At 41.8% G+C, this 12,294-nt stretch overlaps 1 protein-coding gene across 3 annotated transcripts in view; it reads right to left on the reverse strand.

Annotated features, from left to right (window-relative positions):
• The window catches only part of PCGF3 (polycomb group ring finger 3), a 60,612-nt gene extending 51,009 nt beyond the window's left edge, over positions 1-9,603 (reverse strand). The window contains exons 1-2 of one of the 3 annotated variants that reach the window (XM_037373501.1): positions 9,267-9,367; positions 4,133-4,187 (exon numbers count right to left, since the gene is read on the reverse strand). The gene's annotated coding sequence lies outside the window, so the exon portion shown is untranslated. Of the gene's footprint in view, positions 1-4,132; positions 8,711-9,266 lie in introns of those variants that run through there. The other 2 variants (XM_037373504.1, XM_037373503.1) reach the window with 2 other exon arrangements.
• Between the last annotated feature and the right edge of the window lie 2,691 nt (positions 9,604-12,294).

Genomic DNA, 12,294 nt, shown 5'->3' on the forward strand with positions numbered 1-12,294 from the left:
TTTTGGGGGGGGGCAGGGATTGTCTTTTAAGAACTGAAATAGCCATCCTTTTCCAACCCAACCACATCACAAATGACTGAAGAACGCTCCAACTTTCCAGTTCAAAAATGTTCAAAACATTCTCAACAGAGTAAGTTTTTGAAAGCTTACACTTTTAAAAAGAATTATAAAGGCCTCACATTCCATTTATTTTCATTTCTACATCATCATTAGATCTAGTTTCTGCACGCATCTAGGAAGGGGGTGAAAAAGTTAAACATCTAGCAATATGAAACCATGTATTATCTTCCACTAAGAAACAGCACTTCACAGAAAAGGTATCTGCAGTTAATCAAACCATGTTGTTGTGTTTGGGGTTCGAGTTGGTTTGTTTGACTTTTTGATGTTTCACTGGCCATGCTGCAGCAAGGAAAGATTTCAAAATCTTCACTGTTAAGACATTTTTTCACTGCTGCAGCAGGTGCTGAATAAGCTGTGGTAAGGGACACTGGTAATTGTTTACTTTCTCTGAGATTTGGTTAAGCTGTTAGTGTTTGGCAATTTTGAGAAAGTTTGCATGGCTTATCATTAAAGTGTGTATCTTAGTGAACATAAAAAGGGAAATACAGATCATCATTTTGGGAGATCTTACTAATGTATGCCATAAGAACCGCACTCCAGAATTGTGGCTGACAGCAAGTTGGTGGATCTAGCTCTCACTTCACCTGCCTTTCTTCCTGAAGTTTCCCCTTGCTCTTCTGCTACGCTGAGTCTGTACTGGAATAAAGTCGCCTTCATTAGTGGTTTGTGCTAATATTCTGTACTGTTAAAATAAGCACCTGATATGCAAGGAATTTTTGAAATCTATAAGCTAAAACTTGTATCAATCTTTTATTCATTCTATATGAAAAAGTATCCATCATTGAAAATATCACTGAACTTATAGAATTATCAGAGATTTGATAATTAGCATTCAAAGAGATGGCCATTACCAACAAAACTCTTCAACCACACATTGATACAAACCATTAAAAACCTGTAGGAAGAAAATATTCTCTGAAAACATTTAGCCTAAATAGGGTCTGATAGTCCATGCAAGGAATAAACCAGTAAATAAATAAACACTACCTTTGTGATTTATCATAATAATCGCATTCCAGCTATACCTTAAGTCTCCACCCAAGAATTTTTAAAAGCAAAATCAATTTCATAGACCTTTATTGCTTCCCACAACAAATTTAAACACTAGATGGATGTGTGACACATACAGCAAAAAGGGTAGAAAACAGTACTTCAGTGCAGGATGTTAAATATTGCAGCCTGCTAGCAGTATCTATAGGCTTAAATTTGGTTCCTCTGCAATTCACCAAGAATTGCTTTTGGAGATTGAACTATGCCATAAGGGACAATCAAAATAACTTACAAGCATGAATAAAAAAGTAGTAATTGTTTAAATAGATGACATCTTCACTGACATTCTCTCCCTCCATTCTTTAGAACACAACTTAATAAAATACCTCACAAGAAATAACGTATTTTGAAAGTTTGGCTGACAAGGACTGAAAGGACGCTGCCTCACAGTGATCTCCACACAGCAAATCCTGAGCATCTGGAAGACTTTTTGTGTCAGGATGTACCATGTGTAGATCTCTTCATACGCTATGAACAGTAGAAAAAGTAATTTTAAGGAAAAAAAATTTCATTCCTTTGGTTTTGAATTAAAGCTGGGAGAAGAGAGAGCTGGTTGTTTGGTTTTTTTCCATTTGCATGCTAAAATTGTCAATGTCTGCAGATGGTATAATGGATGACTAACTTGAAAAAAGGTTACTTATCATAGGAAGCAGTAAGTGTCTAAGGAATATAGCAGAGAAGTTAAAGCAGCTCATTTTTCCCTTGTCTTCACTCTTCCAGTGAATATATCATACAGTAATATCAGGGCTAATAATGGAGGCTACAGAAGAGGAATCTTTCACTTATGTCTTTCCACATTCTAAAGATAAAACAAAACTCCACGACACGTTCCAATCATCTCCAGAAATCCAGTTCAGTCTTGACTCATGCTTGTGATTGAGGAATAAATGCCCTGCAGTGGCTTTGGAAACCTACCTCAAGTTTCACTGAGGCAAGTCATTTGACCCATTTGGTGGAGCGACTGAGGGAGCAACTGAAACATGGGGACAGAACGTACTTTCTCTTCCCAAAGAGAAGTAGCAAAATACTTAATTTCAAGACCATAAACCATTTACATCCTTGCTCCCAAAATGAGTTATATAGTTAGACCTACACTTCTCTGTGTCCCCTTGCAGTGTTACAGTAAAAAAGAATAAATTAACTTTTTGTCAATAACAATAAGAACAATAATAAAAAAAAAGCAAGGCATTATCCTCTCTTTGTAACACTTGGTCCAAATTCAAGCCATTTTTAGTCATAAAATCACAATCACACAACCCATGAGCTATTATCATCTGGGCACAATAACCTTACATTATCTAAATAACTACTATAGATTAGAGCAAACATATTCCTGATAAACAACTTCTGGTGTCAGCATCTAAGATTATGCCTAAAAAAGTTGCATTAAAAGCGACTGCAACTAATACAGTACTTTCTACACCTACATATTTCAATGACCTTAATAAAATGAAACCTTCAAGTGCCAACATTCACTTAATACCACGTGGATCAATATACAGACTGCTTCTGATAACATCTGACAAATCTTGAAGAAGGTGAACTGAAGAAAATTAGCTCCACTAGCTACCCAGAGCCTTTTTATCTGCCCAGGTGCCATTAAGCTACTTCAGATATAAGCCTAGTTTTCTTGTGGATAATGGCCGTAATAAGAAGTACAAATGAAGCATTTTTTTTTAATATACACACAAGTTCTGAAATTATTACATAATGACCTGAGCTTGGGCGGGATTTCTATGTATTCTAGCCAGGCAAGAAATGGAAGTACAGGATTAGAAAACAAGATTAATAAATTGGTAGGCAAATAAACTGCTTATTCTGATGCCACCAAGCATAATGCTACTATTAACAAGGATAAATGTTATTAAAAAGCACCTTTCAATTAAACTACTCCTGCTCAATAATAGTTAGATTCAAACTTTTGGTAAATTGAGGTATTACCTCAGTATTTGAAATAGACTAGATTTTAGATTTCACTGCAGAAATAGACATAGACTGGAATTTAAAAATACAGATTCAAGGTAAGTTAGTGCCAATTTACTTGCAGAAGGAAAATGCATATATGGATTTTCCAGGGGGGAAAAAACAAACAAACAAACAAAAATACTGGGCACCTTGCTGTAATTTGTCTGGTAACAGCACGAGCATAGACCAGAGAATTTTTTTTTTTACCAAGATTTTAACCTGTGAAATAATCATCATTTTATGACAACGCAATACAAAACCCATGATCTTAAAGCATAAACTGATTTCAGATGCAAGGCTACTTTGCAATCAGTCTTAGGAAACTGCTATAGCAAAAGGCAGCTTAGTTACTTCTTCATTCAACAAATGAAATCAAACCATGTAACTGTTCATAAAAAACGTAAATGTTTGTTTCTAAACCTGATGGATTTCACTCAGAGAATATAATTTTTTACTATGTTGTTTCCACACCAACAGAAAAGAACTTTTCCACAAGCACTGACTTTTGCACAGGGCAAGAACAACTTGTACTTGTGGATAAGAAATTCTAAGTGAGCATTTAACAAGTGGTGGTGTTATGCTTACTTTTCCCTGAAAAAGATTCAGTACAGCTTGGAAAACAGACAGGAAACAACCAACTAGTATAAGAAAGTCTACGGGAATCGCTTGCTGTAGCACTGCAACTGAGGCGCTTCACAAATATAAACAGAACCAACCAGGCAAACACTGTACACTGGTTTGGGGTCCACACCTAGAAATGAATAATTCACAGGTGGAAAGAAAAGCATTTCAAGTATTAACAGGACTGATTTGATTACAGTGTCTTAGCACTCTCTTACAGTGCGGAAACAGTATCAGAAGTATCTTTAACTGATACAGGTTTAACAGAAGTTATGAGTTCGAAATATAAATTATTTGATTTAGAAACAGGGGCATATGTATCTTCAGCAGTGTGTATGCTTAAGTCCTTAAACAAGCACATAAAAAATTCTCTTACCTCTTGCCTATTTTGAATCCTCCAATCAGACTGGAGTCCTTGTGTTTAGAACATACTTTATATTTTAGGAAAAAAACAAACAATGAAACAAAACTCGGTTATTATCACAACAGAAAAGTATGAAATACAATCATCTGAAACACAGTTGTTACGAAAAGATCCCAGTCCATTTTGACCTCAGTCCCAAGACACAACTTTAACTTTCAAATATCTGTATGTCCAAATAATTTTTGGGAAAAGTTACTCTAAAGGAACAAGGCATGCCACTATGTTAAAAAAAAATAAACAAAACCAAACACTCCCATCCCTCAAATAAATTCTACTGATTGCCACTGCTCGGTACAACAATAAATTTGTTATAATAAATATTTTGTCTAGTTAAACTACATTTGGCAATCTTTTACCTAAGTAACCAAGTGACCCATGGCTTTTGTTACGGCAATCTGTGTACTAAAACTAAACATTCAGATACAAGAAATGTCAGAGATAATTATTTATACAAAAAGAATATAAAAGTTAGCTATCTGTATTGTACCTTTCAGCTTGTCCTTTCCGGTGAAAAATTTGAAAAAGCTGTACAGCACCACACATTACCTGGAAAATCAGCCAACACTGCACTGGCAATGCTTACATATTTTCATTAATAAATGAGATCTTTGGTTACAAACATGTTAATGTTTGCATGAACACTGCAAGAGAAGACAGCAGGGATGACCTGTTCTGGCATAGTATCAGGCATAATTCACGCAAGATTTGCATTATATCCAGTAACATCACAATGATTATTATATAATCAACTACAGATAGTGTTATACACTGACTGTCTGGTTATGCAGAGTGTGAAAAGAAAATTCTTAACTAAAAATGAAAAACTTGGCAAGACAGCCATTTGTAAGTCAACAAGTAACATGATAATCATTTTGGCAATCTGAAAAAATAACTTCCCTCTCTTAATTAAGCAAACACTGCACAGCACATTCTCACCCATTCCTATCATACACAGAATGCTTCTGACCTTAAATGAAAATGAATTTACGCTGTTCACAAGGCATAGATATCCTCAGTTCCCAACAACTAGTATAGCCTCAGTTTCAAACAAGAAGGATCCTTATTGCCACCAAAACATGAGCCCTTTTAATGCAGACAAAGTTCTATGCTATCAGACACAAGGTTAGAATATGAAATAGCTATCTGTTAATGTCAACATAAATATATGTCAGTAGGGATAATAAGCCTCCTTCTTGCCATTTTGCAGAGAGATGGAAAATAATGGTAGAGCTAGGTTAAATAAGTTCTACTTGCAGCAAATCTTGCAAAAAAGCCTGGTTTTCTTCATAGTTGCGTATTTCCTCCTTACAGTCTTACCCTGCATTGTAGTAATGCCAACACACCTCGATTATCTCCAGTTTTCCCCTCAACCCCTTCAACAATTTCCCCCACTGGCTCTGTCAACTTAAAATTGTGATCTGAAAAAGAGGCAGTCATAACTGTGAGAGCAGTCATCTTTTGGCACAAAGAACAAGTAACTTGAGCTCACCATACTCAGTCATTCCCCCTACTTTCGAATGATCTGTACTACCCCCTACTTCTAAATAATACATGCTGCGTTTGACAAAGAAATAAAAAGACCCTTACGTCCTTACACATAGTGTGATGGGGGAGGGGGAGAGAAAAAAAAAGGGAAAATAGTATTAATGATCAACGTACTGCTGGTTTATTCCTTCCTAAAATGCTAGCTCTGCAATATGGCTGCAAGACTTCAGGTCCTTGCAGCAAACTTCAATCAAACTTTCAATAGCAAATAAGGCTTTCAATCTCACTAGTTCCCACCACACTGAGTATTTCATTTTCATAGTCTGCTGATTTAAATATAGATGCACTTATTCAGTAAAATTAACTTGAAAAAAAAATAATTCAGATAAGAGCAGCAAGGGTTTTTTTGGCTCCTTAGAGCAATTATAGAAAAACATAAAAAATATCTTTATAGTATGTCTTCAGTTAGCAACAAAGCTGTGTTACATATCACAATAGCAAAGATTGCTTTTAATACAGAATAACCCCTTTTGCTTTTCAGTTTTAGTGCATTTATGACTTCCACTTACTAGCTAAACTTACAGTCTAATACAGCAAGCTTGCATTTTAAAAAGGGAGGTGCAAAGAATACAAAACTGTGAGTTTACTTCAAGACAGAGCTTCAAAATAAGTCTTGTATAAGATCAAAATACACGGACAGCTTGTGCCTGGCTTTTAACCTACTCTAATCAAACTGCCCTAGGAAGGTTTCCTTTAAACATGACAGCATACCTAACCTAGCAAATCAGAGTAGTTTCAACCATTGTTAAACATCTTTAGTAGCAATAATGAAAAGAGAACAGAGTTTAAATTACTAAACTCTCAGGAATGCCAACAGTCTTAAATCCACTGCACCTGCAAATACCATTGTCAATACAAGCCTCCATTTAGTAATGCTTACTTCCACATGTGTACCAATTGGACAATAATTCCAAAACAACAACAAGAGAGAGAATGTTGTAACATACAAGATCTCATCAGACTTTCTTGTAAGCTGGTATCACCTCTTAAGACAGTAGCTGAAAAGTGAAACGCTATCAACATACATGTTTTTAAAACATCATGCCCACATTCTCTTTGTTGGTTGCATCTAGCTTAGAACTTCAAAGGAAATGCTTCTACTTCTTCTTACAGAGTTTCCCAGAGAGTATTTCAGTCCTGGGAGAACATTACTAAAGCTAAAAAGGCCACCTAGATTAAACAGTCACATGGGAAAAAGGAAACAGAAGCTACTAAAGCAGACATAAAATGGTTCTTGCTAAGAAAGCTTACCTGTATCACAAACACAAAGCTTAGAGACGACGTCCTCTAAATCAGGTAGGTAGTCAGGACAAGTAAGGGTAGGTTGGGCAGCTGCAGCAACTAGAAACTACACTTTAAAGTCTCTTAGTAGCAGAAGTATTTCATAGCATTGTAATTAATTTCTGCCTTTCTCGGCATTAGTATTAGGCTAGCATAGTTACAAACTCTTGTAAGTCGACTTCAATACAACATTTACAAGTGTTCAGTCTTGATTTTATATGGTGACAGCAGAGTAAGAAGATCAAGCTGGCTAGATCAGCCCACATAAAGAAACCAAATAGATTTTTCTCAAAAAGTGATTTACAGAATGCTTTAAAATTTATTTCCCAGCTTTCTGTGGCAGAACCCCTATGCACCTCTTTAGAAAACCACCTAACCCTTTTGTAGTGCATCCTACATGATCTCACCAAGTACCTTCAGTTCTGCACAAGTTCTGTATTCTTTTAAAGTCATTATAAAATATCAACAAGTACAACTTAAACTGAATTGAAATAGGGAAACTACTGCAAGTGTACAAGGTTTCCATTTCTGTGTCACCAACCAAGAATTTTTACAAATTGCGGAGCATCTTTATGAGACGCATGATAAATATCACAGTTCGGATTCTCACCTGACCTGCCATTATAAGAACAAACATAAAATTCACAAGTATCCTACCAAAAAATAATCAACAACAGATTTTTAAAAGCACACCACCTAGTACTAAAAAGACTCATAACAATGTATTTAGCATATGCCTAGTTGCTTGTGCTAAATAAAGGAAAGCAGTTTACAATGGAAGATAAATAGATGGGATGCTTCTTGAACATAAGGTTAATCTCAACTTTTTTCTTTCGAATTCAAACTTTTTTCATCCACAAACTTAGCTCTTCTGTGAAACTCTGGAAGACAATTATATAGGATTCTTTTGAAAAATACCAAAGTATTCCAGAAGAACGTTCCAGAACATACACAGATAATAAAACAGAGTATCTTGAACTGGTTTCTCAGAGGCACACATTTCATACAGAAATCAGGAAACAGCTAAACTGATTTGACACAAAGCATGCATAGGCCGACAGTTTTACAACTAGTAAAAAAAAAAAAACAACCAACCAAAAAAACCTCAAATGTGAAGTAACAAAGGAACATCTAAGTACTTAATCATCAAACCTCCTGTGAGTCTTACTAACTTTAGGACATGCTCAACTTTCAACACGGGACACTCCGAAGTAATACCCGCCAGTTGCAGTCTAAAACAGACCTACTGAAGAGACCAAATCTGACAGCATCACAACTCACTAAGGCTCTGAGGTTGAGAAAACAGTCAGAATTTTGTGGTATTAAATATGTGTGTGTCCTTAGACCTCAGAACAACTCACACCACAATCATTCTGTATTTCACGTACAAGTCCTACTTAATTTCCTCTTTCTCACAAGACCTGAAATCCCATATGCCACTACACAGACAGCACTGAAGCCAGGTCCCTGCATAGCTAGGGTCGCACAGGCATGGGACATGTCTCCTCCATTCCCCTGCTTTCGGGAAACGGTACCTCCACCGCTACCAGCCGCCATCCCCTCCCTCAGACCGACCCCTTCTCCCAAAGGCGCGGGGTTCCTGAGCCCCGCAAACCCAGCCCTGAAGGGAGGCGCGCACTCAGGGACAACTCGGGACAGCGCCATCCCCGCGGCCCCCGCAGGCTGCAGCACCGCCCTGGGGGCGGCCGAGCGGCCCCCCCCCCCCCCCCGCCCCCCGCCACGAGCGGCTCCGCGGCCGGCGGGAAGGGGCTGCCCGCGCGCCTTGCCCCCACAGGCCACGGGCCCCCGTCCCCGAGGCGGGCAGGAGCTGTCCAGTCGGGCTGGGAGACACCGGCGGACCTTTCCCCGGCCCACGCCAGACTCCCTGATCCGGGAGGGGCGTCAGGGGACGGAATCCCACGCAGACCCCGGCCTCCCCTACTAACGGGCACCCCCCGCCCCCGAGAACACACAGCGCTTGCTGCGGCACGGAAAGTTCAGGCGCAGCCGCGCCCGCCCCAGCCCCCGACACCGTGAGGCAGGAGGCCCGCTCCGCCGCAGACCGCTACCCCTGAGGCAGAGGCGACCCTCGCCCCGCGCCCCCCGCACGCCCTCGCCGGAGGCCCCCCGCGGCTCCCACGGCACACACCTCGGGCTGGGGGGGTGGGGGGGCAGCCCCGCCCCCAAAGCCCTCGCCCGGCCCCACACGGCCCGCGGCCCCACAGCCGACCCCCACACCACCCCACGGCCCCGCACTGACCTGGCGGGGGAGGGGCGGCGCCGTGTCCGTTGGCAGGGGAGGGGCGCGGTCGCCTCTCGGGGCCGGTGAGGGGTTTTGCTCCCCGCCACCGCCGCTGATCGCCTGCTCGCCGGCCCGTCCTTCCCCGGGCGCCGCCACGGACAGCGAGCGGAGGACGCGAGGGAGGTAACGCGAGACAGGGGGAAACACCGGCCCCTTTTCCTCTCCCCCGCCAAAAAAATTAAAAAATAAAAAAAAAAGGGGGGGGGAGGGGGGGATAAAATTTAAAAGGCTCGGCCCGGAGTTTAAAACAAAGAGGCGGAAATAGCCGAGCGCGGCCCGAGCGGAGCCGAGCGGGGGCGCCACGCTCAGGGCGCATGCGCGCGGGGCGCTCACCCGGGCACGGCTCCGGCCGCCCCCTCCCCCGCCCCCCCCCCCCGCCCCCTCCCGGAGAGATCGGGGCTGGCCCGCGTGCGCGTGCCGGGGAAGGTCGGCGGCCGCGGGGCTGCGGGTGGCACCGGCCGCCCGGCGGGGGGCCTGGCCCGGGGAGGGGCTCGAGGGTCCGGCCCGTGAGCGCGGCCGACCCCGTGAGCGCGGGGCGGGTGGCGGAGGTGGCTCCCGTTGGGGCGGGGTACGGCCTGCCTGTCCTGCGTCTCAGGGCTCTCCCCAAAAGCCCGTAGGTGGCCTTCCAACTCGTGGATGCTGAAAGTTGGGATAGGAGCTGGGCGCGCTGGTGGCCGGGTAGCACGGTTTGGTGACAAACTGCAGGTGACTCAAAACACCCCAGCTGACGAAATTAGATTTTGGCTTTCTCAAAGTTGAGTAGTGTGAGGTCTCAGGTCAAGGAGCACGCATAAAGCTTGGGAAGCCCATGCCAAGTTCAACTTCACATCGAGTGGCAGAATGCCAAGAGAAGTACTCTATAAATTGACCTGTCCCAACTCTTAAGCCACCAGGGCAAGCTTTGTGTTCCCGATTACAAGTACTTTTTTGAGTATAATGCTTTAAAGTGCCTGCTTTTCCCTCTTTCTTTCCTCCCAGCAAACAAAGAATGAGCCCGAAGGCAGTCTTCCGTCTAGGAATGCAACCAGCAATGGTTGCCTGACATGGCACAGCCCTGGAAGATGTTTTCCTCCTTGTCCAACAAACTATTGAGCCTTTGTTGTGTACCAAGACTTCAGGGTCAGTCCTGGGCTCTAGTAGCACCATTACCCAGAAACTAAGCCTGTGTTAACAGAAAATATTGCAGCACTGCAGTTTTGCTCTGTTCAGCTTCAAGAGTTGTGTGGTTAAATGGGTGCATCTTGTCAGAAATTTAAATTATGTTTTCAGTTTAACAACAAATGACTTTGCATGGGCCTTTGCCTACAGAGATATATGCTAGAAAGTATTGGGGCTTCTTGCCTGGTTTCTGGAATTGGGGTTCAGGTAGCCAGAAGCAAAAGTAAGAAACTGTAAGAATGTGCATGAAATTATAAACTGGTTGAACTGGATGCCTGCTTCCCCCTGCACCCACCCCACCACCCCCCAGTATTTCCAGAGCCAAACATTGCAGCATAAGAAAACCATTAAGGCCAGAGTCTATGGGGTTTGGTTTTCTCTTACTATAGGTATTTTTAGAAGATGATGCCTGAAGCAAGGTGATATGGCCATGTCTACTCAAACAATTAATCTGCTTTAATATACCCCTTGTGACAAGATTGTTGTGACCCTCAGAGTGCTAAGGCAATGGTTTACTTTCTTTTCAACCTCATTACCCTAACATCAGTTGTAATGCCTTTGGCAATGCCATTACAGAGTGTGTTAGCCTATAAGTGATATTTCTGAAAATAAGCTTAGCCAGTGACTAGAGTATCTACAATCACAACTGAGTAGATATGAGTGCCTTGTGTGAACTGTAACACTTGGTATTAGGAGAGAAGTGAAACTTTTTGTTAGCATTGCAGTCAGTGAGCTGTAATCAAACTATAGAATTTCAGAGAATGAGTCGGGCAGTGGAGGGGAGTGGGGAACTAGCAATAGCATTTAAAGGATTGTATCTGTTATCTTTACATGCATTAGTCCTCACAGTTTTCACACAAACAAAAGCATAACGTGAGCACAGGTAAACTGAAGCTCTAGCTTCTGGAAGCATGTATTTCCTAGCTAAAACAGTTATATAGGAGAATTTATCTGAGACAGAAAAAAAAACCCACAATAACCAAACATTTCAGGTAAAAGAAGTTCATTGTCTCCTTTAGAACTTCGAACAGTGGAAAGGTACTGGTCATCATGAGCACTTTAATGGTAATGGTATAAACAGAGAAATGACTAGAAACTCAACAAAACAGGATATTCTCATGAAAGGTAGTAAAGCACAAAGTGGGCAAATATATGACAAAAAGATTCTGGTTTAAGACTGACATATACAGTGTTTACAACCAGTGAAGTTGAGAACTACTATTTCCAGTAGTTGCTCAGAGCAATAGAACTACAGTCAATCCTGTAGGTCTGTGAATTAGATAGGTTGCATCCAAGGGTGCTGAGAGAACCTGCTGATACCACTGCAGGGCTGCTCCCTCTATTACTGCTGCAAGATCATGATGCCCAGGGGACTCCCCCACTACTGGAGGATGGTAAATATTTCACCCAACTTTGAAAACAGCAAGAAAGATAATTCAGGAAACTACAACCTCTCTTTGGTCCCTGGAGAGAATCATGGAGCAAGTCCATCTGTGCCATTTCTGAACACCTGAAGGACAAGAACACGTCTTACCGAAGGTAAATCAGAGTGGACCAACCTAATTTTCTTCTATGATGAAATGACTGGTTTTGTGGATGCAAGGAATGTGGTGGATATTCCATACTTAGACTTTAGCAAGGCTTTTGATACAGTCTCCCACAATATTCTTGGCCCACATTAGGACATTATGGCCTGGATAGTTGAACTACTGGATGGGTGAAATACTGGCTGGATTGCTGGTCTGAGAGAGTACAGGTTAACAGGTGATATTCTGTCTGAAGGCTGGTGACCGCATGAAGTTCTTCAGCATTTTTCCCTGGTACCTGT

Source organism: Falco rusticolus, chromosome Z, assembly GCF_015220075.1.
Source record: "Falco rusticolus isolate bFalRus1 chromosome Z, bFalRus1.pri, whole genome shotgun sequence".
Taxonomy (NCBI): Eukaryota; Metazoa; Chordata; class Aves; order Falconiformes; family Falconidae; genus Falco; species Falco rusticolus.